This window comes from Sphaerodactylus townsendi, linkage group LG03, assembly GCF_021028975.2.
Source record: "Sphaerodactylus townsendi isolate TG3544 linkage group LG03, MPM_Stown_v2.3, whole genome shotgun sequence".
Classification (NCBI taxonomy): domain Eukaryota; kingdom Metazoa; phylum Chordata; class Lepidosauria; order Squamata; family Sphaerodactylidae; genus Sphaerodactylus; species Sphaerodactylus townsendi.
This window is the reverse complement of record NC_059427.1, coordinates 15,343,319-15,367,958: the sequence shown is the minus strand read 5'-3', so window position 1 is coordinate 15,367,958 and position 24,640 is coordinate 15,343,319. Positions and strand designations below refer to the sequence as shown.

At 42.4% G+C, this 24,640-nt stretch overlaps 1 long non-coding RNA gene across 1 annotated transcript; it reads left to right on the top strand.

Annotated features, from left to right (window-relative positions):
- The first annotated feature begins 1,761 nt into the window (after positions 1–1,761).
- LOC125428982 lies at positions 1,762–24,276 on the top strand. The gene is made up of 3 exons (XR_007243923.1): positions 1,762–1,869; positions 9,322–9,327; positions 24,267–24,276. It is a non-coding gene; the product is annotated as an uncharacterized LOC125428982 (long non-coding RNA).
- The last annotated feature ends 364 nt before the right edge of the window (positions 24,277–24,640 follow it).

Sequence of the window (24,640 nt, the reverse complement as noted above, 5' to 3'; positions counted from 1 at the left end):
AAATTCTTTTATCTTTCCACCCTAATGCTATTACTGCATGGGCCGCTCTGATCATAAGTTTAAATAACATTCTCTTTGTTCTATTATTGTATGTTCCAGTATACCTATAAATAACAGATCTATATTTATCTTTAATGTTACTTTCACATATTTTTCCATGTACATTATAACATTTTCCCACAAATGTTTTACCTCTGGACATTGTAACCACATATGGGTATGAATTGCATTTTTATCCCCACAATGCCAACATTTTGGGCTGAATCCACTTATCATATATTCCAATTGTTTTGCTGTTCTGCACCATTTTAACATTAGTTTCTTCTCCAGTTCTGCATATTTCTCTATTTTTATCTTATTTATATTTTCTATTATTTGTTTTATAAAGTCTACGTCTTTTACTCCATCTTGTTGCCATTTTTCATTACAGCTCTTATCATAAACTCTTGATCTTCTATCATATATTTATATGAAACTCCTAGCATTTTTCCTTTCCTTTCATCATGTATTTTTATACAATTTTTCATTATACAATCTCCTTTTATTCTGGAAACTTTTATCTTTCCCAAATGCCTCTCAATACCAACCAGTTCTCGATGCCTCCTTTTTCCATAAAATGTGGAAACGTTATCAAATCCCCTCTTACATTATACAAGTGTGCTACTTTTTGTAGTCCATGTCTTTGTAGAGATCTTATTACTTGGCCTCCCTCCTTACCGACCATGCTTCCTAATGGTGCCGTGTCCAGAATCCCTGGCATCCATTTCCCTTTCCACTTTTCCCAAATCTCCAATATCACTTTTCGGGGGCCTATTTAATTTTTGTCTTTCTGTTTTTGAACAACTTTTAACTGTTATTAATAATAAGTCATCTGCGAATAAATTTAACCTTATTTCTTCTTGATTGATTTTATAGCTTTTGATCCTGCCATTATTTCTAATTCTATCTGCTAAGTATTCCATGGCAACTACAAATAGTGATGGAGAAAGTGTGCATCCTTGTTTCACTCCCTTTTCTATATTAATTTCTTCTGACCATCCGTTATTTATCCTGATCTTCGCTTTGCTATTCTTATATAGTTCTTTTAGTACCCCTATTAAAGCCTTTCCAAATCCTACCTGTTCCATTATTTGGAATAGATATTTATGGCTAACTGTGTCAAAGGCTTTATAAACATCTAACTTCATTATAGCATATTCTTAATCTTTTCCATGTTCCATCACATTCAATACATTCCTTATTGGATAGCTAATATCTCTATCCCTTACAAAACCGTATTGATCTTGACCAATTATCTTGGGCAATATCTTCTTTATTCTGTTTGACAGTATTTTAGTAAATATTTTATAATCCTGGTTTAATAAGCTTATAGGTCTATATGATTCAACTTGTTCAGGGTTACGTCCTGGTTTTAAAATGGTTTTTCTGGTATTTTCTGTCCTTTTAATATATTATTATTTAATCTGTGTGATTCAGGTATTAACATTTCTGCCATTTCCTTGTAATACTCTGCTGAAAATCCATCGGGACCAGGAGACTTATTATACTTTAATTATTTTATTACTAAGCCTATTTCCTCTTGTGTTATATCTTCCTCAATACTCTGCTTCTCCTCCTGTGTTAAAACTGTATTGTTTATTTCTTCTATCATTTCTGTGTCTATTCTTCTAAATAAATCTTGGTAAAACTTTGCAAACTTTTGTCTAATTCTTCTATTTTCAGTTATTTTTCCATTATTTTCATTTGCTTTCTTTAAATAATTAGCAAGTTGTTTCATTGACTTTATATTGGATCTTTGAAATTGATTCTTAACCCAAATATATTTTTTCCATAGTTCTAACTGATCTAATTCCTCCAATTGGCCTTTTAGTAGTTTTGATTCATTATGATCTATAATATTAAATCTGTTCTGTAATCTGTGTCTAAGCTCTTTGATTTTTTCCACTAATTGTTGTCTTTCCTTATTCAGAACCTTTTCCTTTCTCTTTTGTATATCTATACAATAGCCTCTCATTACTGCTTTGGAAGCGTCCCATAAGATTTCATCTGAAACCGTGCCTCTATTTTCTAGAAAATAATAATGCATTCCTTCTTGTAATGCCTTCTTATCTTTTTCGTTCTTCATTATAATGTTATCATACCTCCATCTAAACTGTTCATCCTCTTTTGCCAGTCTGAATTTGGCTACCAATGGGGCATGGTCGGAAATCCATTCTTTTTTTTTTTAATTTTATTTTATTAAAGATTAGAAACAATATACAATAAAAATAAGATTTACAATTGTCTCCCTATGTCTCTTACAGAAAAGATTGCTAATGTTTTACAATCCCAAAAGCTATTCAAACATATTAAGAGTGTTTCAACAAAAATATAATATCATCGTTCGTGTAGAAAGTAACTGACCCATCAGGTTTGTGAGACATAAGAAAATTTTCGTAAATACATGACTATAAGAAAGAAATTGAGCATATGAGAGTAGTAGGGAGGAGGAGAGAAAGAGTGTGAACTAGGAGAGAAGATCAGAAGGTAAGTGAAAGAGAAAAGAAAAGGTCAATAAAAGAGAGTGAAAGTAAAAGAAAACGGAGGAGAAAAAAGAGTTTGGACTTCCTCTTAGCTTTAAATTATAAATATATAAACCATATCTACTTAAGTACAACCATCATTCTAGTATAGAGATTTATCAACATTGCAGATACAAAAGATGAGTTTGTTTATATTCCTTTGTTTATCTAAGTAAAAATTTTGTACTAATGGTTGCGCCATATATCTAAGAAATTTTCCTGAAGTATTGTACTGTAATGTAATAAACTTGACAGTTTATCATGAAGTCATGAAGTTCTGAATTAGTTGTGTCATCCAGTCCTCTCTCAGAGGGAGTTGTGGACATCTTCCATTTTTTGGCTTAATTGTATTCTGTCACAACTATCATATACAAAAGTAAATTTTCTGTTTTTTCCTTATTTTAAATTCGATTATATTTAATAAAAAATAATTTGGTGTGAACATAAATTCTATATCTAGAATTTCCTTCATGAGACAATATACATTACGCCAAAAATTTTGGCTAACTTTACATTGCCACCAGAGATGAATAAAGGTCCCAGCTTGGGTTTGACATTTCCAACATTTATCCAAATGGTTTTTATACATTCTAGCTAATTTAGTCGGATATAAATACCATCTGTGTAGCATTTTATAATAATTTTCCTTTAATCGTATTGATTTTGTAAGTTTTAATTTTTGTACCCATACTTTTTCCCATGTTTCCAAACTGATTTCCATTCTTTATGTGTTTGGATCTCCACACATTGCAAAGACTCCATATTTTTTTGTCAGAATGTAATCTATATATGTAATTTTTTTATGTCTGTTCGAGTAAAAGGTTGGTTGTTGTGGCATTCCTGTCTCCTCACACATATTAACTATGTTCCATTTCTTAAACCTCTCATAAGTTCTCAGATCTAAGTTACAGTCTCCCACTATTAATGTTTCCCCTTTATATTCTCGTTGTTTTCTGTTAAATTGTTTCTGTAGGATGGTTTTTTGCTTTTTGTTAGGAGCATATAAATTCATTAATGTTATTTGTATCTCATTAAGCAAACCCTGAACCAGGATCCATCTCCCATTTTGATCCTTCAATATTTTCTGCACTTGTATGTTTATGTTATTTTTCACCAAAATAGCAACACTGTTTCTCTTTCCTTCAGCTCTGGATACACATAGATTTCCCAGCCCAGTAACTTTATTAAAGGGACAATATCTCTCTTTCTTTTGTGAGTTTCTTGGATACAAACCACGTCCCAGCTTTCTTTTCTAACCAGTCTGGCTAGTTTAAATCTTTTAAAATTGGAATTTAATCCATTAATATTTAAAGATACAATTTTTAATGAATTACCTGCCATAAACAATATTTCTTGTCAACTTTTTTTGACCCTGCTGCTTCAGCACTTTCATTTCCTTTCCCCCTCAATCCCCCTCCCCTCCCACTTTCCAGTTGTTCTGAGGAGAGATTTCTCCCTCACATCTTGAAAATTTAGCTTCTGCGAACTTCCCCCCGCCCTCCCAGCATATATTTCTCAAATACCTCTCTGTACTTAATGACAATCATTTCAACTTAGAAAACTTTTACACTTTTAATAGAAAATTACTTCGATTTAATAAGTATTAGGCAGAATACAGCTTTGCTATTTTTTTATCTGTTGATAGAGAGCCCAGTTTCTGGGCAGCAAGCCCATTTCTGACTATCTATCTAAACAATGTAGAAACTAAGGAATGTTATTCAAAACAAAGTTTCTGGGAAGTGAGCCCAGATCTAAATTGTTAGACTAAACAATATTAATGCAGGTTACTGTTTTAAAATTGTTCTAACATACTACAAACAGGGATTAGTTTGGTTAATTATTGTTATTCAGTTAAATCTATTAGTATAAAGAGTGAAGTGTTATATAGACATTTAAAAGTATTTATTGAAGGAGTCTTGGCCCAAGTTGATCTATGTTATCTTTCTTTGGCGCTTCAAATGCCTGGGATCTTGAGAAGTCGTAGCCTGATTCTCCATTTCTTCTTCTTCATCTGAGCTGCTGTGTGTTTGGGATTCTGGAGCTTCAAGAAGAATTCCCAGTTTATCCAGTAGTTTCTTTGCCTCTTGTGGTGTTTTTGCTATGTACTTTTGCACATCAGCAAAGTCTAAAATAGCCATTGGGAGTATCCAGGAAAATTTATTTCCTGCTTTAAACAGTGCATTGGCATAAGGGAATATTGATCTCTTGATCTGCAAGGTTTCTGGTGAGAGGTCTTGTCTCACAAAAAATCTCTAATCTTTATACATCAAAGGCTGAGCATCTCTCAGTTTCTTGTATAATGTTTCTTTAATCTCTTCTGTAGAGGATTTAAAAATAATGTTTGGAGTTCTGTTCCCCCGAGAAAATCCTCTGTGGGCTCTATCTATCAATTCTGGTGTTGTTGGAATATTTATAGAGTTTAGCCAGAGAATTAATTGATTTTTGATATCTGTTTCATCTTGCATTCTCAAGACTCCGATTAGGCGAATTTATTTATTTATTTATTTATTTATTTATTTATTTATTTATTTATTTATTTATTTACCGCCCCATTCCCTGAGGGCTCTGGGTGGTGAACAACAGAATAATATTTCATAGACGACAATAACAATTGCAATGAAAATTAAAATAGTTAGCATCATTAAAACATATAATTACAGTGTTCCACATAGATCATTTGGCGTCCAGCATTAAAACTAACAGTAAAAAACCCTCCCAAAGAGGGGAACGGTAAAGCCAGATGTCACAAGCTCCCAGAATGTTAAAAGGGAGGGACAGAAAGGGCGCACACCATCAGCGGCTGGCTTCCCCAAAGGCCTGGTGGAACAACTCGGTCTTACAGGCCCTGCAGAACTCTCCGAGATCCCGCAGGGCCCGGACAGTTGGAGGAAGGGTGTTCCACCAGGCCGGGGCCAGGGCCATAAAAGCCCTGGCCCGGGTGGAGGCCAGCCGTATCATTGAGGGGCCGGGAACCACCAGTAAATTGGCCTCTGCTGACCACAGAGGCCGTGTAGGGACAAATGGGGTAAGGCGGTCCCAGAGGTACGAGGGCCCCAGGCCGCGCAAAGCCTTAAAGGTTAATACCCATACCTTGTGGATGATCTGGAACTCCACTGGGAGCCAATGCAGCTGGTGCAATACAGGCTGAATATGGTCGCAGTAGGCACCTCCTATAAGTAAATGCACTGCCGCATGCTGGACCAGCCTTAACTTCCGGATCAGGCGCAAGGGCAGGCTGGCGTAGAGCGAATTACAATAGTCAAGCCTAGAGGTGACCGTTGCATGGATCACGGTGGCCAGGTCAGCTTGGGAGAGGAAGGGAGCCAGCCGTTGGGCTTGACGAAGATGGAAAAATGCAACCCGGGTTGTATGGGCCACCTGGGTCTCCATTAAAAGAGACGAATCCAGGTGGACCCCCAGGCTGCGAACGGAGGGGGCCGGTGCCAATTGATCTATGTGGAACGCTGTAATTATATGTTTTAATGATGCTAACTATTTTAATTTTTATTGCAATTGTTATTGTCGTTTATGAAACATTTGATCTGGTTTGTAAGGTCTGATAAGTCCTGCTTAGTCGCAAGATTTTCCTTGGGGGCCATGTTTACTCTTTGCCCTTTATCTTTCTAGTATTTTAATTGGACTCACCGGTTTGTTTTCCTCTTCTTCAAAGTTGCCCAATGGTCTCTCTTTAAACATCTTTGTTTTAAGTTGTTTATCAGCCTTTATTTTCTCATTTATGCCATTAAGTTCTTGTTAATTGCCAGGAGCATGTTTGGAGAGTGAGAAATCCTTGTCATGCATGCGCAAAAAGCCTGCAAACCATATTCTCAACTGCTTGGCACCTTTTCTCCAGAATCGTCTTTCCTTTGTTCCCTGTTGTCTGTCAATAAAATCCTTGAAAACTATCAAGTGATTTGTTGTCTGATCCTGGGAGTTGACAAACTGCAAGCAGGGCAGCAAAGGGCATGCTGCCACCCAACCCTCTCCCAATCCCAGTCTGGCAGGTACAAGTAAAGGCAAAACCTGCACTCTGTTCCACACACTAATTGACCCAACCCTTTTCTGAAAAGATCTACTCTTCGTTTCTCTAATATTTTGATTGTTCTTTATTATTAATGGTAATATAAGATGTCCTCTTCTTTGCAGGGGGTCCATCGTCAATTAAAAGACAGTGTGTTTCCACGAGGTACAGGCACTGTGGACAAACATACAGAAGTATAGCGCCTGATATTACTGTTACCTATTTCTGCTGTGATAAATATGACTTGTGCAACTTATATCTTCGGCCCGGAGAAACCTACGACTCTCTAGCAGTGACGGTGCCGTAGTAGGAGGGCAGAATTTGGATGGCTATTTGATTTCCTGGGGGGAGGGCGGGATGCTTGATAGTTAGATACTTTGGAATAAAAATGATATAAACATAATTTTGGGGCTGTGTGTGAATGTTGAAGAGCTTTTTATTTAAGGGAATACCTTGTGCCACTGTGTGCTTGAATACGTTGGAATAAAAATGATATAAATTTATAGTTTTGGGCTGTGTGTGAATTTTGGAGGGTGTTTGATTTTTGGGAATCATATAGTGCGTAATAAAATGATATAAAACATAGGTTTTGCTGATCTGGAGGCTATACAGAAGGCTGCTAGTGTTTGAATGCCTTTGGATCTGTTCTGCAGGGACAGGCTTTTCTGTTTTGGCTGGGAGTGAATGGGATGTGTGGAGTTGCCCTAGATCAGGGGTAGGGAACCTGCGGCTCTCCAGATGTTCAGGAACTACAATTCCCATCAGCCTCTGTCAGCATGGCCAATTGGCCATGCTGGTAGAGGCTGATGGGAATTGTAGTTCCTGAACATCTGGAGAGCCGCAGGTTCCCTACCCCTGCCCTAGATGCTGGGGAGGTACCTCCCCAACTCTTTTCCTTGTAGAACACACAGCAGACTTTTACAGCAAAAACGCCCCCCCCCCAGCCTGCAGCTTTTAACCTACCAGAATAGGGGGTGGGAGAATTTCACTGGCATTCCTCCCCAATTTGCTCCCACTTAAGCATCATTTTAATGGTAGAAAAGTATAGGCATGCTGCTGGGTCACCAAATTTCCATTATTCAGACAATGAGTATTTTAAGAAGATGTGAAAGGGAGACATCATAACATAACTACACATTCTGTTGTTCCCCAGGTTCTCCCTTGGACTGTGCGATCAAAAGGGTATTGTCAGTTCTGGACTGGGAATTTAATCCCCGACATACACCAGCCCAATTGGCATGGGTACCACAGGAAAGGGGGGCTTCAGTCTTTTCCCTCACAGAGTTACACAACATTTTCTGGACTTGAAACAACCCAGAGGGGCATTATGTGTCCCATTGGGGCTCCACATGTACTGATAAGGTACACCTAGGGTTCCTAATTCCACTCTGGCAAATGCCAGGAGTTGGAGGGGTGGTGCCTGGGGAGATTAGGTTTGGGATGATGTCCCTTCCTTCATGCCATTCTAGGAATTCTCCCAATACCTTTGGTCTTTGCCACAGAAAGAGGTTGAAATTCTTAGGCTATAGACTTTTTTTTTCAAAAATGAAAGCTGATAATTCACAGCATCTGTTACAGTTATTGCTGCAATGGTATATAATCAACTATTTGTATAATATACAGCATTCCAAATAAAAGGCTAAGGGTTGGAATGTTGTGACAACAAACAATCCACCAATTGGCAAGACAGTGAGTCCTGCTCGCCCATTGGCAGGCAACATTCCATCCTCTCCCCTACCTGCCTTCCCCCACAACAAAGGAGCATGCCCCAGCATCCCATCCCACCTGGTGGAGCAACACCTTAGCGCCTGCTGCTCCACAGGCTCAAAGAATCACTCCCCCTCCCCCCTCAACAGGTCACCCCCTTGGTGCCCACCCCTCTCCAGGTCTGAAGAATCCCTCCCACCTCTCCCCCACCCCAACAGCCTTGCCTTTGGAGCATCTGTGCCTGGGCAGCTGCTGCTCCCAGGCCCACAGAAGCCCTCCTGCCTTCCCTAACCTATCAAAGTCTGTGTGGTATAGTAATTAGAAGGCCATATGAGTATCAGGGACATCCAGGTTCGAATCCCTTTTCCCCCTCCAGTCTGCAACTCTCTGACCACTGTGTCAGGATGATATTGCTGGGAGGGGGGATTGTCTGGGAGTGCCTTCACTTTTGCAGGTGCATTGTCATCTACTTATTCTGGCCTTGGAGTTCTGCGGCTGGGAAGGGCCTCCAGGCTGGACACTTGTGACTCTTTCTGTTCCCATTAGGCGGTGGGGATTATGCTATCCATATTATCAAGTACTTGGTGGCTTTTTTGCCAGAACTGTCTTCTTCTGTTCCTTACACGTCTTCATAAAATCCTTGAAAACTCACAAGCGGCAAGAAAGTGAGTCCTGCTCGCCCATTGGTAGGCAACGTTCCACCCCTCCCCCACCTGCCTCCCCCCCAAGCCAGGAGCATGCCCCAGTACCCCATCTCAGCTGGCAGAACAGCAGCGCCTTAGCGCCTGCTGCTCCCCAGGCTCAAAGAATCACTCCCCTTGCAGCAGGCTGCCCCCTTGGTGCCCACTTCTCCCTGGGCCTGAAGAAGCTCTCCCACCTCCCCCCCACCTCCCCCCACACCAACAGCCTCGCCTTTGGAGCATCCGTGCTGGGCACCTGCTGCTCCCACACCCACAGAAGCCCTCCCGCCTTCCCTAACCTGTTGAAGTCTGCGTGGTGTAGTAATTAGAAGGCCATACTAGGATCAGGGAGATCCAGGTTCAAATCCCCTTTCTCCCTGCAGTCTGCAGCTCTCTGACCACTGTGGCTATTAATGAGTCTTCCGGGATCAACTTTCTTGGGGTGTGATTGGAAGGCTGCATGGGTTGAAGAATCTGAGAAAGATCTGCAATCCCCCCCTAATTGCTGGACCCTTGTCCAAGATCTTCTGTGACTCTTAATTAATTTTTTTACCAGCACCACTACATAATCCAGAAGAAAAAAACATGGCTTTAAATCCTACAATTTGGAGCATGGCAGATGCTGGAAGGGAGGGCAAAGAATCTTTAAAACATTATTGTTTATAAGTAAGCAAATTCTTTGGCGCTCGGAAGTCACTTAGTCATAGTATGCATTTTTATGCAAGTTCATTGGCATGAACTTGGCCAAAGGTTTACAGAAGCTTCTCTTGTTTATGAGGTTGTGTTGAGTCCCACGCAAGCAGAGAGAGTTCACAGGGACTAATCTTTCCACCTTCTTGTCTCCTGAGGAAACCTCTGATAGTCCCAGATATTGTTTGGTGGCAATGAGGGGACCCTCATGAATAAAACCATCTTTGCCACAGGAACTTCAATGAAGAGGAAGCATTGAGCTAAATCTCTTTTCCACCAGTGGAGGAAGTGCAGGGGAGGAAGCTTTCCATCGGAACAATTGTGGATGAGGTCAACTTTGCTCAGCTTCCTCTATTCACTGCAGCCGAGATTTGCCAACTCAAGGTTGGGACGTTCCAGAAGATTTGGAGTGGAGCTTGGTACAGATGGGTTTTGGGGAGGGGACAGACATCAACAGGGTCTAATGCCATAGGCTGTTTTGCACAGTCAAAATATTCCAGGGTAGAACCTGGATCTCACAAACTGTGGCTGATTTGTCCCAGTTTCTCCTTCTGCATGGCTCCCTGGTTCTTCCAAGGAGAAGAGGCGGGACCAGGATGTCATGCCCCCACCGTTTCCACACCAGCCCAGGTTTTTTGTATTTGCACAACGATCTCTTCCATGATCTCTTCCGCACATGCTCGGAAAGCCTCCATTTCCCACGTTTCGATTGTCTGATTCTCCCCCCATTCTCCCACTCACTTTCACTAGTTCAGTTTTTGATGACTTTGAACCCAGTTACACTGAGAAAACTCCTTCTGCGAAGATAAGAGACATGGCTTTGATTGTCATGGAAAAAAATAACAGAAGGAGAAACCATGGATTAAGACAGGAAAAAAAGGGGGGAGGTGAGAGCAAGTCTCTCAAGCAGGCGTGGATTAAAACAGAAAAAGGGAGGGAAGGTGAAAAGAAGAGGAGAGCTATAGTTCTGCCTGGGTTCTGCTGCTGTGGTGTTTGCATGGCAGTGGGTTCACACAGAGGCATTTTAAAATTACCACCACTTTGGCGGCTTTTGAAAGTCGTTCGGCAAAGGAAAAATAGGGGTCCAGACCCTGTGCAGCTCCAGAAACAGTGCAAAATTCTGGGTTGCACAGGGATATTTTCCGTGCTCACCCTGGGATATTTAGACAGTGCAAAAATGGTCACAGACCCCATTCTCCAAAGGAGCCATTTTCAACAGGGGAACTGATCTTTGTAGCCGGGAAATGAGTTGTAATCCAAGAGATCTCCAGTCCCCACCAGGAAATTAGCAACCCTGCTCATTCCCTAAGTGTATTTTCTGTACAGAATGGGGCCATGGAATCTTCCGAGGGAAGAACAAAGAAGGGAAAGATCTACCTTTGCATCTTCCTTCTGGTCCTGCTGCTGTAGGATTGAGGTTGCCAGTCTCCAAATGGAGTCTGGATTTCTCAAGGGATGGGACGGATCCCCTGATCAGTCCTCTGGAGGGAATTTCAGGATCAGAGGGCATCATATCTCCACTGAGCTCCCGCCACACTCTGCCCTCCACAGGCACTGCCCCCAAATCACCAGGAATTTCCCAAGCCAGTGTTGATCACCTGCCATACATACATGGGATCCAACTAACGTTTTCTTATTCCTTTCTTTGGTACCCTGTTGGAAAGTCTTTAACAGAGCCCTGTGGTGCAGAGTGGTAAGCAATGGTACTGCAGTCCAAGCTCTGCTCATGACCTGACTTCGATCCCATCAGACACTGGTTTCAAACAGCCAGCTCAAGGTTGACTCAGCCTTCCATCCTTTGAGGTTGGTAAAATGATTACCCAGCTTGCTGGGGATAAAGGGTAGACAACTGGGTAAGGCAGTGGCAAACCACACCGTAAACAAAGACTGCCAAGTAAAATTTGTGATGTGATGTCACCCCATGCATCAGTAATGATCCAGTGCTTGCACAGAGCACTACCTTTACCTTTTACTTGGAAGTTCCGTAGCTGCGGAAACTGTCTGCAGCCTTTTTCTCAGTGACTTTATCGAATTTGTAGGGTTTTTTTAAAATCAAGGATCCAAATCAAGGATCCAGGCTAAGGATCCAGGGAAATTATGATTGTTTCAGCATACCTGGGTGGGGGTACAGAGGGGTCAATGCCTCAGGCACCAAGTGGGGGTGCTTTCGGCTGCTCCTTCTTTCCCACTGCCTCCTCCTGTTCACCCCACCACCAGCCTCCGATCGCCACTTCCCCGTTCATCTGCCCACCGCTCTCCAGCTGCTCACCTGGCTCGCCCACCATTTGCCTGCCTGCTGCTTGCCGCCCACCCACCACTCGCTTGCCCTTCCACTCACTGCTTGCCCACCACTTGCCTGCTCGCCTGCCCACCCACCAGCCCAACTCAATGTGTGGGCAATTTTGGTGGGAGGGTGCCCCAAGCACCATTCTCTGCAAGGACACCACTGGATGGTTTACCTAAATGAGCTTCTGCAGGCACGTCCCTTTTTCTCTGAGCCACAGTCTATCCAGATGGATCCTACTTTTCTGAGAAGGAGTTTCAGGTCAAAGGATGTGACATAGTTGGAGCTTCACTCCCTCCTCCTCCCCCCCATGTGAGCAGATGAAAAGAGAGTCACGTGAGAACTTCTTAATGCTCACCACAAGTCATTTCTGTTAGCGTTCATGCTTTAATCTCATGCAAGATATCCTCAGATGGACACAGAGATAATTGAGGCTGAAACATTCTGATCAGTAAAACTAATTTATTCAGGGGAGTCTTTTGTGATGCGCCTCATAGGGCCGGGAATCACGGCAACTACAGTTACTGCTTGAGATGGGGCATGCCCCAGGAGCAGGTGGGGGAGTGGCCTGCCCTTGAACCCCCCCATAAAAAAATCTATACCTACATCCCTGGGTTATACTTCCTTATAAATAGTTCAATTAGCACTTGGTATAGCAACAAAATTTCTATTATTTCCTATCTTCCCCCCCTACAGCAATATTCCAGTTTCTTATATTTTTAATATGCAGTTTTACCATGTATAGCAAGTAAACCCCTTGAGACAAATACACACACATACTCTCTCTCTTTCATACACACTCTATAACTGAACTAAAATATGGCTTGTAACAATTTTTCTGTTTTCCATAGTCCTCCTATCAAGCTGCTATCTGCTTACCCCCCTTCGTGCTCTAAAACAGTCTTTGCAAGGATGTGGGAGCAATTTATTCAATTTGGGAACACAACATTCAAAGGGCTTTTAGGAATTTCAAGTCATGCAATCATGAATATCATTGTATTGTCGAATGCTTTCACGGCCGGAATCACTTGGGTGCTGTGTGGTTTCCGGGCTGTATGGCCGTGTTCTAGCAGCATTCTCTCCTGACGTTTTGCCTGCAACTGTGGCTGGCATCTTCAGAGGATCTGATGTTGGGAAAGCAAGTGGAGTATATATATCTGTTGGAGTGTCCAGGGTGGGTGGAGAAACCTTGTCTGTGAGTAACAAAGAAGGCAGCCAGGTCAATAGTTGAGGGCATCTGAATAGAAGTATGAGTAACAATGAAGACTTTCGCCTGCATCTGTGGCTGGCATCTTCAGAGGAGATCTGATGTTGGGAAAACAAGTGGGTCTATATATATCTGTTAGTGTCCAGGGTGGGTGAGGAGAGAAACCTTAATCTATGGTAACAAAGAAAGGCCAGCCAGGTCGTAACAGTTGCAGGGAGCATCTGAATAGAAGTATGAGTAACAATGAAGACTTTCGCCTGCATCTGTGGCTGGCATCTTCAGAGGATCTCCTCTGGAGAGAATGCTGCTAGAACACGGCCATACAGCCTGGAAACCACACAGCACCCTAATTCTGTTATAGTTTTTCACCATCTTGAAGATAGTTGTGAATGTAGAATGAAATTATCTCGTCGTATTTTAAATGTTTAAAGTTGTGTCATGACTGTTGTAAGCCATCTCAAGCCTGTAAAAGGGAGATGTGACATATTAAATCCAAATAAATAAATAAATCCCACATCCTTTCAGTATTTACCCTCTGCCATTCAGTTGTATATATTCAGCATTTTGAAGTTATACAAGATATCTAATAATAACAGGTGTATTGACAAAGTTTTACAGGGATATGTTTATTTATCAATTTAATTGAGAAAACGGGACAAACTGGCAGTCTTTGACTTTAGAAAGACTGAGGTGAACACACAAAAAACTTTGATAATTTGAAGTAAACAGAGTGACCAATTAGAGATCTTGGGGTTAACTGAGAACACTGTGGTTTCCTTCAAAGCCATTTTAATATATTGACAGGAAAAAATAATCTTTCAGTATAGCCAATTCCAAATATTACATTTTGAGGAAGAATAAACACTGGTAAGATTCCAGTGATTCCGGCTGTGAAAGCCTTCGACAATACATATAACAGAATTCATTGAGGGATTAACAGTGGACTTGATGGAAAAGAGGAGACCAGATGGTACTGTCGCTGCCTCAACTATATGCCTGGTGGAACAATTCTGGCTCACTCAGCAAGGGCTAAAAAACACGGGTTTAGAATGGTAAAAAAAATGTTTTGGGGGGAACTGCACAGATTCTGGCCCTAAAACAAATCTGCCTCTTGTTATTTTCCCCTAACTGAGGGTTTTTTTTAAAAAAAAATTCATTATTTGAGAGTCTTTTTAAAAAAATCTCAGGTTGCAGCTTCTTATGAGCAAAGAGCCAGGCAGGAGGAGCTTTATTTGCCTCCATTTTTCTTTTTTAAAAAATGTCACAGCTTACATCTGCATAGCCACGCGGGTGCAGATTGTCGTATTGTGAGACATCAGCATGGCTGTGGGGGTCCGTTTGTGCATGCTTACGTAGATACGCATTGGTGGAAAGTAATTTTTTAAAAAAGAGACACTTTCCCATGCGAATGCGCAAGAACAACCCGCATGGTTTTCATGTGCTCCAATCGCAGCCTGCCCAGATACTTGTGAACACGAAAAAAGGGAAACCAGTTACTTTATCCTGACTACATGTGCTGTGCGGAAGGTGTCTCTGTCTTACAGGCCATTAATAATTGCATAAGATCCTGCAGGGTCCCGGTCCCACTGGACAGAGCATTCCACCAGGCTGGACTATATCCAAAAAACCCCTTGCCTTGCCAAGGCTAACCAGATTTCCTTTGGACCAGGGACAACCAGAAGAATACTGTTTACTGAGTGAAGTGTTCTTTTGGAATGTACTAGGAAAGTCAGTACCATAGGTAAGCCCGCTCCACAATGTGTAGGTCTTTAGATCTCTTTGTAAGAAAACCAAAGATATTACCAGTACAATATAACAAAGAGGAAATCAGCAGGAGTTTTAATTTTTTTAAAAAAATAATGCAATCCCAAACTGCATTTAGAATGCTCCATTGACTTTAATGGATTTAGAAGGGTGTAATTCAGTTTAGGGTTGCACTGTAACTTCGAACACTCCATTGACTTTAATGGATTTAGAAGGGTGTAATTCAGTTTAGGGTTGCACTGTAACTTCCAACACTCCATTGACTTTAAGAAATTCAGTTTAAGTTTTCACTTTAACCTCCATTGACTTTAATGGATTTAGAAGGGTGTAATTCAGGCCCTTTCCACATGAGAGCCCATTCTGGTATCCGGAGGCCTGGGGAAGAGCAAAGCGGAGGGGCGCAGGGAGCCTGCCGTTAAGCACGAAGCGAAGCGTTGCTACCGCTAAAGCATGGCAAGCGTCCAACCTGGCTCCCCTCCACCACCCCAGAGGGCGAAGCGTGGGGCGCCTCAAAACCTCCCTCACAAGCTGGAAAACAGTAGCGTTCTTTCGCCTGGCCGAGTCTTGAAGCAGCACCGCCCGAGAACACGCTGTTTTCCCCATCCCTCTCCCACTCATCTTGTCGCCTTCGTTGCTCTACTGGACTGCTGAGACCCTCCCTCGCTGTCCTCTGACCCCTGGAGGTCAGAGGGCAGTGTGAAGCGGAGTCTTAGGAGATCCCAGCAGAGCGACAAAAGCAACGAGGTGAGTGGGGGGGGATAAGGAATGAGAAGCCCGGCTCTGTGTGGAGCCGCCTCTCTCGTGCCGGCCTCATTGGGGGCCGCTGGCACGCTCCTGTCGCAGGAGCGGCCCCCACCCCTCCACCAGCAGAATTCCTGCCGGTGCAGGGGCGCTCTTTCCACAGCGCGGAAAGGGCCTCAGTTTAGGGTTGCATTGTAACTTCGAATACTCCATTTAATGGATTTAGAAGGGTGTAACTCAGTTTAGGGTTGCACTGTAAATGTTTTTCCATGTCATCCATGTGAATATCTCTTACTATCACCATCACTTCATTCCCTGAGATTCTTGCTGAAAAAACTAAGAATCATGATCAAAGCAGCAAGGTTAGCGAATCCAGTAGGATGACAAATTAGCTAATTCAGCATGAACACTGTTGAAATACAAAGAGACCTTTGGCTCCTCAAAGTTGATCCCCAAAGATCTTGTTGAGTCTCTAAAGATAGCTTCTGAGGCCAGATGTACCTGAACTACTAGTAGCATTTGTCATTATTTTGGGAAACTTCTGAAATTGCTTACAAGGGCCAGATGTACCTGAACTACTGATAGCATTTGTCATTATTTTGGAAACTTCTGATGCTTCTGAGGCCGAATGTACCTGAACTACTGATAGCATTTGTCATTATTTTGGAAACTTCTGTTTCCACATGTAGCGATGTATTATATCCCAGTCCAAGGGATGTTTGCAGGAACACTGGCTAGATGCCTACTGTTCTGCATCACTTCTGTGGGGAAAGTCACCAGATATAAGGTTAATGGAGCATTTCAAATTTTGAAGTAGGATCAAGGTGGCCACCCTCAGGGATCCCACAATAACATCTCATCTGGCCTTATTTAACTGATATCTCAGGTTGAGCAGCTGGTCCTAGGCTTGACCAGCTGTTGAAGAGCAGCACTTGAAACATTTTCAAGAGCCCCTACATTAAATTGCCTATCTTAGCCCCAGGTTGGGCAAGATACTTTTTGAAAGCACCCTGCCTTCTGACAAGGTCCGTCTCTACACCACAGGGCTCGCTGGTGCAGTGGGCTTTTTCTTGGATAAGGGACACCCATGGCTCCAGCTTGGCTACTTGTGGTCTTAGTTTTCATCTGCCTTGGACAAAGAGGTAAGTCCCACTTACATGAGATAAAAAGAGAGACGCTTTCTAGTATGTGGGTACTCTTCATCTATGTGTTCCCCCTTCTTCCTTAAAAACAACAAGCCCCCATGCTGCTGTTATAACTGGAAAAGGGGCTTAGGAAGTTCTGGAGGAAATATCTTCTGAAAGACTGACACACAGGCAGGCCACCATGTACTTTGGCTATTGTGATGATAACCCACTAGCCCAATCCCAGTTAATGTCAAGGCAAGCACGTTGTAGAAGGGTCTCTCTCTGCCTCTCTTTGCTCCACCGGGTTCCTGTTAATAAATGATACAATAACTCAGGGCAAAGAACAGTAGGAGGGTAAATTGATGGCAGGAAAGTGGTCCAAGGGGAAAAGAATTTCTGAACCCCCTGTACTGCAAAGTGTGTCCAATCTGAGTGTTCTTCATCTGCAGTGATTCCAATGCACCGAACCGTGGGCAGGGGCAGAAACACAGCTTCCAGTATCACCTCTCTCTTGATACTGAAGAAATCTGCTGACTACCCTGTGATCTTGACAACACGATCTGGTTCTTCTGCCTGCTTCTCCATCACACCGCAACCTTCTATCTACTTTCATCTGCAGGATGTGGGAAGGATAGAAGAGTTGTGGCTCAGTGGTAGAGTATCCATTTGGCACAGTAAAATTCAGCTACAAAGTGCAAAGAGAGTGGATTCAAAATGCATTATTCTGGATGTGCAGAAGGGGCCCTAGTTTCATTTTAAGGAAGTCACAATTCATTTAGTGACCCTCCAACTAAGGGAGATGTTTATAAAGACTAGTGAGAATAAACTAATTCGCTCTCTCTTTTAGGGGATGCCCTAACATGCCATGCTTGTTTTATTAAAAATTCCAGTGAAAAATGTGATTCTGGGACATGTACTGTGGAAGACGGGTTCTGTGTAACAGCAACAGCTTTCAACGATACACGTAAGGGATTCTTCTTCCTGCTGCCTGACAAATACCATGCACTGGGTGATGTAAAGGAGGGGAGGTTTCATCCACAATCATTACGACAAGGATGAATAGAACATTTCACTCTGCATGACAAGATGTCCCTGCCTAAAGGAAGCTGATGCCCCAATCAGTTTTGTTGTACGAGAACTCACACAGGGTTTCACAGGCTTCTATTTAGGGGAAGGGTTTTGGCTCAGTGGTAGATCATCTGCCTTGCACGCAAAAGGTCTTAGGTTCCATTCCCAGAATCACCAGCTAAAAGGATCAGATGTAGCATGTGATGCAAAGACCTCTTTCTGAGACCTCTGAGAACAGCTGCCATTCAGAGTAAACAATACTGACTTCCCTAGTGAGTGGAAGGTGCCCAATATATTGTTGCGACACTCAAATTGTTTGAAGCCGAGTCAATTGACCAGTGTGCCAGTGAAGTTGGGGAGAGTTTTCCCCAATCTCCATAGGTAACGGCCCCCCCCAATGCAGTTTGCAAAGCTGGATCCCAGCTGTACAAAGGGGGGGGGGAGCTAGCAGGGTGCCTTAGAAGATGGGGACAGCTCTTCCCATCTCCATAGTCACCCCCTACACTATAAAGTTTCTTCTTCATGTAGCCTCTGGACATTTCCTCAGTCCTAAGAAGCCCTCCCCCGTCTCTTCCAGCAGCAGGGGTCACCCAGGCTCTCCAAGCAGGACATCAAAGGGCGTGCCGCACCTAACCCTCTCCCAACCCCAGGCTTGCTGCTACAAGTAAAGGCAAAACCTGCTCTCTGTTCCAGACTCAACCCTTTTCTGACAAGATCTGCTTTTACTTTATCTAATATTTGGATGTTTTTTTTTTTTTACTATGAATGGTAATATAAAATGTGCTCTTCTTTCCAGGCAAAACAGGTCAACTGAGGAAATGTGTTTCGAGGAGATTTGGGGGCTGTGGACAACGATTCAATTTACACTCTCATTATTATGTTGAATACACTTGCTGTAAAAATTCCGACTTCTGCAACTCCTAAGATCTAGCTCATCTGGAAGCATGGCTGAAGACAAAGATGGAATGTTGTGGTGGACTGATGGAATATGAGACTGGAGACAGATTTAAAAAAGACCAGCTGAGGTCAAAGCCTGATTCTACCCATAGTGTGTGTGTGTGTATGATTTTTTTGTTAAGTCACAGCTGACTTATGGAGACCCTGTAGGGTTTACAAGGCAAGAGACCTTCAGAGGTGATTTGCCATTGCCTGCCTCTGCATGAGCTGAGAGAGGTCTAACAGAACTGTGACTGGCCCAAGTGTTCATATGAAGAAATGGGGAATGGACTTGATTTCCAGATCAGAGTCAGGTGCTCTTAACTAGTACACAATGTAGTGTAGTGGTTAAGAGAGGTGGACTCTAATCTAGAGACTGGGGTTGGATTCCCTGCTCCTCTATATGTGGTGGACTTTTATCTGGTGAACTAAGTTAGTTTCCTCGCTCCTACACATTAAGCCTGATGGGTGACCTTGGAGGTGATGGCATCTTTCCATCACCTCCAAGAAAAACCTGCAGGCTGGAAGTGTTCTAGCAAAATAGTCAATGTTGCTAATTTTTTAAAAAAATTCCTGCTGCCACTCAGAGCCATGATGGACTAATTATAAGAGGCACTGGACTCAACTGACAGAAAATGTAGAGAGTATGAAATCAGCACTTCCATCTGCTAATTTGATTTTTGCAGGGGACTTGAATGCTAGAGTAGGAAGGGACGAAAGCAACTTTCAGCATTTAGCTGGTCTGAACTTGGACTTATTACCCTGGAATTTCTTTATCTCAAGATACTTAAGAGGTAATATAACTAATTCTGCTGGCATTAACCTTGTTAAACTGTGCTTCCAGCTTGACCTGATCCCACTTAATGATCTAACCAAATATATCAATACGGGAGAGTACACCTGTCTTTCACCACGGGAAAATAGCATCATAGATTATGTAACGGTTTCCCAGTCATGCTTTGTTTGTGTTCAGGACTTTCAGGTTATACATCAAGGATGGAGCGATCATTTGCCACTAATGTTAGATTTCACCTTAAAATCACCAAAACAGTGTGTTTGTGACTCCTATACAAAGGTGAGCCCCAAAATTATCTGGTGTGGCTCAGTAGATGTGAGACTGCAGTCCCAAAATAAAGCGACCTGTAGTTTTCCTTTCAAAAATGTAAGACTTTATTGAGAACTGTAGCCTGCAAGAGAGATAGACGAATTCTGAGGAATTCAGTAAGAACAACACCTTAAATCCCTGCTGCTCTTGGCCCGCCCCTGGCCTGGCCCAAGAGCTCCAGTTACAGTAACAATACAAAACATTAGCAATACAAAAGATGGGGCTGTGGCTGCATTTTAGCTTTCATTTTCTGGAAGGTTGAAAGGGGGAGGGGGATGAGCCAAGGGCCCATCCTCACATTCCGCTCCCCCAAAGGCCCCCCTCAAGGATGCAGGCATTCTGGGTATGCTCTATGGAAAGCCCGCACTAAGAGTGGTGCACGCACATGTCCTGCATCCACCCATTCGTTCATCCCCTCTGGGAAATGGGTCCATGCTACCAAATACTGCAGCTTCTTCCAGTAGATGCGGGAGTCCAAGATGCTGCACACTTCCTGGTGTAGTTTCCCTCCCACCCGTTCTGGCGGAGGGGCCTCGTCCCGAGATTGCCATCGGTCTGGAGGCGGTGCTGCCTTCAGTAGGCTGCTATGAAATACCGGATGCACCCCCCGAAACCTCTTGGGCAATTCCAACATGGCCGTTACCGAATTAATCACTTTAGTCACTCGGTATGGCCCCCAAAACTTCTGACCCAGTTTCCAGCAAGCCTGCAGCCCCCGGTGGTTCTTTGTGGAAAGGTACACCCAATCTCCGACAGCCAGAGGGAGGGGATGTCGCTTTTTGTCAGCCTGCTCCTCATAGGCCCGCTTTGCTTTGTCCAGGGCCTTTTGCATGGGGCCCCAAGCCTCCCGGATAGACTGCACCCACCCCTGGAGTTCCACTGGAGCTCCTAACAACTCCGACAAAAAGGGGAAGGGCTTGGGCTGCTGACCCGAAACTACCTCAAAGGGGTTTTTCCCGGTGCTGCTGTGTACGGCATTATTGTAAGCGTACTCAGCGAATGGGAGCAGGTCGACCTAATTGTCCTGGTGGTAGTTGATGTAGCATCTTAAGTATTGTTCTAGCATCTGATTCGTGCGTTCAGTCTGGCTGTCCGTGTGTGCGTGAAACGCTGACAAAAGGGTTTGTTCCAACTTTAGTAAGTGCCGCCAGAACCGGGAGACAAACTGACCGCCTCTGTCTGACACCACTTTCTCCGGAGCGGAATGCAAGCGGTAAATGTGCTGCACAAAGAGCTGGGCTAGGCGACTGGCCATGGGCAGGGAGGAGCACAGGACAAAATGGGCCTGCTTTGAGAACATGTCTACCACTATCCAGATCACTGTCTTTCCCTGACTCGTGGGCAAGTCCATGATGAAATCCATTGAGACCACCCGCCAGGGCTCTTCGGGGGTGGGAAGTGGCTGAAGGAGACCCTGTGTCTTCCCCTGAGTCCGCTGGGCTCCCGCACACTCCGGGCACCCTTTTACATAGGCCTCCACATCGCAGTCCCAAAATAAAGCGACCTGTAGTTTTCCTTTCAAAAACGTAAGACTTTATTGAGAACTGTAGCATGCAAGAGAGATAGATGAATTCTGAGGAATACAGTAAGAACAACACCTTAAATCCCTGCTGCTCTTGGTCTGCCCCTGGCCTGGCCCAAGAGCTCCAGTTACAGTAACAATACAAAACATTAGCAATACAAAAGACGGGGCTGTGGCTGCATTTTAGCTTTCGTTTCCTGGAAGGCTTAAAGGGGGAGGGGGATGAGCCAAGGGCCCATCCTGACAGTAGAATCAAAAATCCATGAGTTTCTTTACTCTCCAGCCCTAAGGAATCTTAGAGCAGAAATGATCTCAATGACATCACCTGTTGAACTTTCCAATCAACCTGATGCCTTATTGCAGAGGATTTTGGCTCTGTCTACTCAGCAGCCAAACTCCAGTGCAACACAGACCAAAAGACATAGAGATATGGGCTTTAACAAGGATTGTAGGATCCTGAAATCCCAAATCAGGGAATTCTATTATTCTTTTAAGAGTAGGAACGAAGCTAGTCTGCCCACTGAATACTTCACCTTGAAAAGGCATTTATCACAACTGATGCAAGAATTTAGAAATAGAGCTCTTAACTATAGGTGGCAGACTCTTATACAGGCAGCCAGGAAAAACAACACCAGGAAATTCTATAGGTGGCAGACTCTTATACAGGCAGCCAGGGAAATTCTGGACAATAGTTGCAGGTGATATGCGCTCCCATTCTTATTTGTTGTCTAATGTGGACCCACAGACCTGGCTTTCCTACTTTCAGAAATTTTTTCAGGGTGCAAGCGGTAATTACCCTTCCCCTGATCTATCTATACAATACAATACAATACAATAGACCTTTATTGGCATAAGAGACAAAAGCGTGAGTATAGACCATCACTAAATTTAAAAGAGTTGTACATGGCGTCTATGAGTGGTTTTACATTCTAAAATCACACTTCATTTATAAAAATAACGTAGATTAAAAAATTTTGTCCATTCCATTGTACATGGGATTGTGAACAGGTATAGTAAAACTACACTTAAAAGACAGGATTAAGATATTCGTTATTCATAGCCTATTTACTAAAAAGGTATAGCCTTCCCCAAGATCTATAATTTGTATATACTAATTAATACTATAAATTACTATAATACTATAAATTACTAATACTATCAATTACTAATACTATCAATTAATTAAATTTCCATAAAATGCAATAAGTAACAGTGAGCTCTTTATAAATGCCTTCTAAAATACCCCAGGAGTATCAGAGGTATGGAGTATTTCACATTTAAATAGTTTTGTACTTGCCTATTTTACATACCTCTTAAGGACATGACTTGCAGCAAATAATTGGCTATTCTCCCTGATCTATCTGTTATAGAAAATACCCCGGTTTGGCCACCTGTTTCTACAACTGAAATAAAGTCATTAATCGAACAACTAAAACTACACAAAGCCCCTGGCCCTGACGCAGCCCCTCCGGAACTTTACAAAACCTTTATAGATTGGTGCCCTCCCATCCTGGCAACCCTATTCACCACAGTTGACAAAACAGGTATTGTCCCCTGTTCCTGGAGCAATACGGTCATAACCCCCATCTTTAAAAAGGGAGACTGCGCATCCCCTGGGAAGCTCTATGCAAAACATCTTTTAAAAAGGGTTGTTGACTGGGTGGAACAAAATGACACAATTCAAAACCATTTAAAACAGAATGGGAAGAATGGGAACTTCCATTATATCTCATCTGCTTTCACTTTTTTGGTCCAAAACACAAACCTACTCCACACATAAAGGATGATCTCAGGCACCAGCCATTCAGAGACTTCCAAATTCATGTTTGATGAAAAGTTGTTGAATTGATGCTTTCTGGATTGTACTTCTCTGTGTTTTATTGGACTGTGTGCGTGAAATGCCATCAAGTTGCAGCTGATTTCTGACAACCCAGTAGAGTTTCCAAGGCAAGTGACATTCAGAGGTGGTTTGCCATTACTCTGGTATTCCTTGGTAGTCTCTAATCCAAGTATGAACCAGGGCTGACCCTTCTTAGCTTCTGAGATCTGATGAGATCAGACTAGTCCAGGTCATGCAGCTCAGGGCATTAAGAGCGCAACCTCTCCAATAAAGTACATTTGGATTAACTACACTGAGGATGCCTTCTGAAGGGCCCACTATATTAACCACTTTCTGCATGGCTGTGTGTCTTCAGTCAAAATGCCATTGATTAATATTCTTGCTCTTTCTGGTGTATATTCTCTGTTTCCAGTCTAACAATTTAGGTCCACATTGCAACTGTTCTAATGTTTTTAACAAAAATGTCCATGAAATATTATCAAAGGCCTTCTCTGTGTTCAAGAAGGTAAATGCAGTTTGCTTCTCTTGGTTTCAACAAATTACCTTTCATAGAACTTTAGCCTAATCTTCATGTGTCATCTTATGAATACACTAATCATTAGGAGCTTTTTTGTTTACACTACTTTGACATATAAGAGTATTCGCCACAAAGTAAAAGCTACCGTTTTACTGGAATCATTTGGCCCTTTAACAAAGTATTCTGCTCGTGGGCCTATTTTCTGCTTAGATTTTGAGGGATTATTGCCTTTCCTTGTACTTAACAATATGTTCTGCCAGGCTCTGTTAAGCACCCCAAAATGGAACATTATTAAAAACAAAAATAATTGTCTTGGGAAGATAATGAATCTTATCAGGGTTTATTCTTCCTCAAAACACAATATTTGGAATTGGCTATACTGAGACATTATTTTTTCCTGTCAATATATTAAAATGGCTTTTTAGAAAACTACTGTGTTCTCAGTTAACCCCCAAATCTCTAATGAGTCACTCTGTTTAACTTTAAAGTATTGAAGAATATTTTTGTGTTCATCTTAGTCTTTCTAAAATCAGAGACGGCCAGTTTGGCTTGTTTTCTCAAAAAAAATTGATAGATAAATCTATTCCTGTAAATCTTTGCCAATACACCTGATATTATTAGGTATCCTGTGTAGCTCCAAAATGCTCAATTTATACATAAGCAAAGGGTTCAACTGAATGGAAGAAGGTAATAAATAAAGTATGTGGAATTTATTCATTTGTTTGTTTGGATTTAATATAGCGGATCTTCCTTTTTCAGGCTTGAAATGGCTTACATCAGTCATGGCACAATTTAAAACTTTTTTAAAAAGACAAGATAATTCTCATTTACCGTATATACTCGTGTATAAGTCGACCCGCATATAAGTCG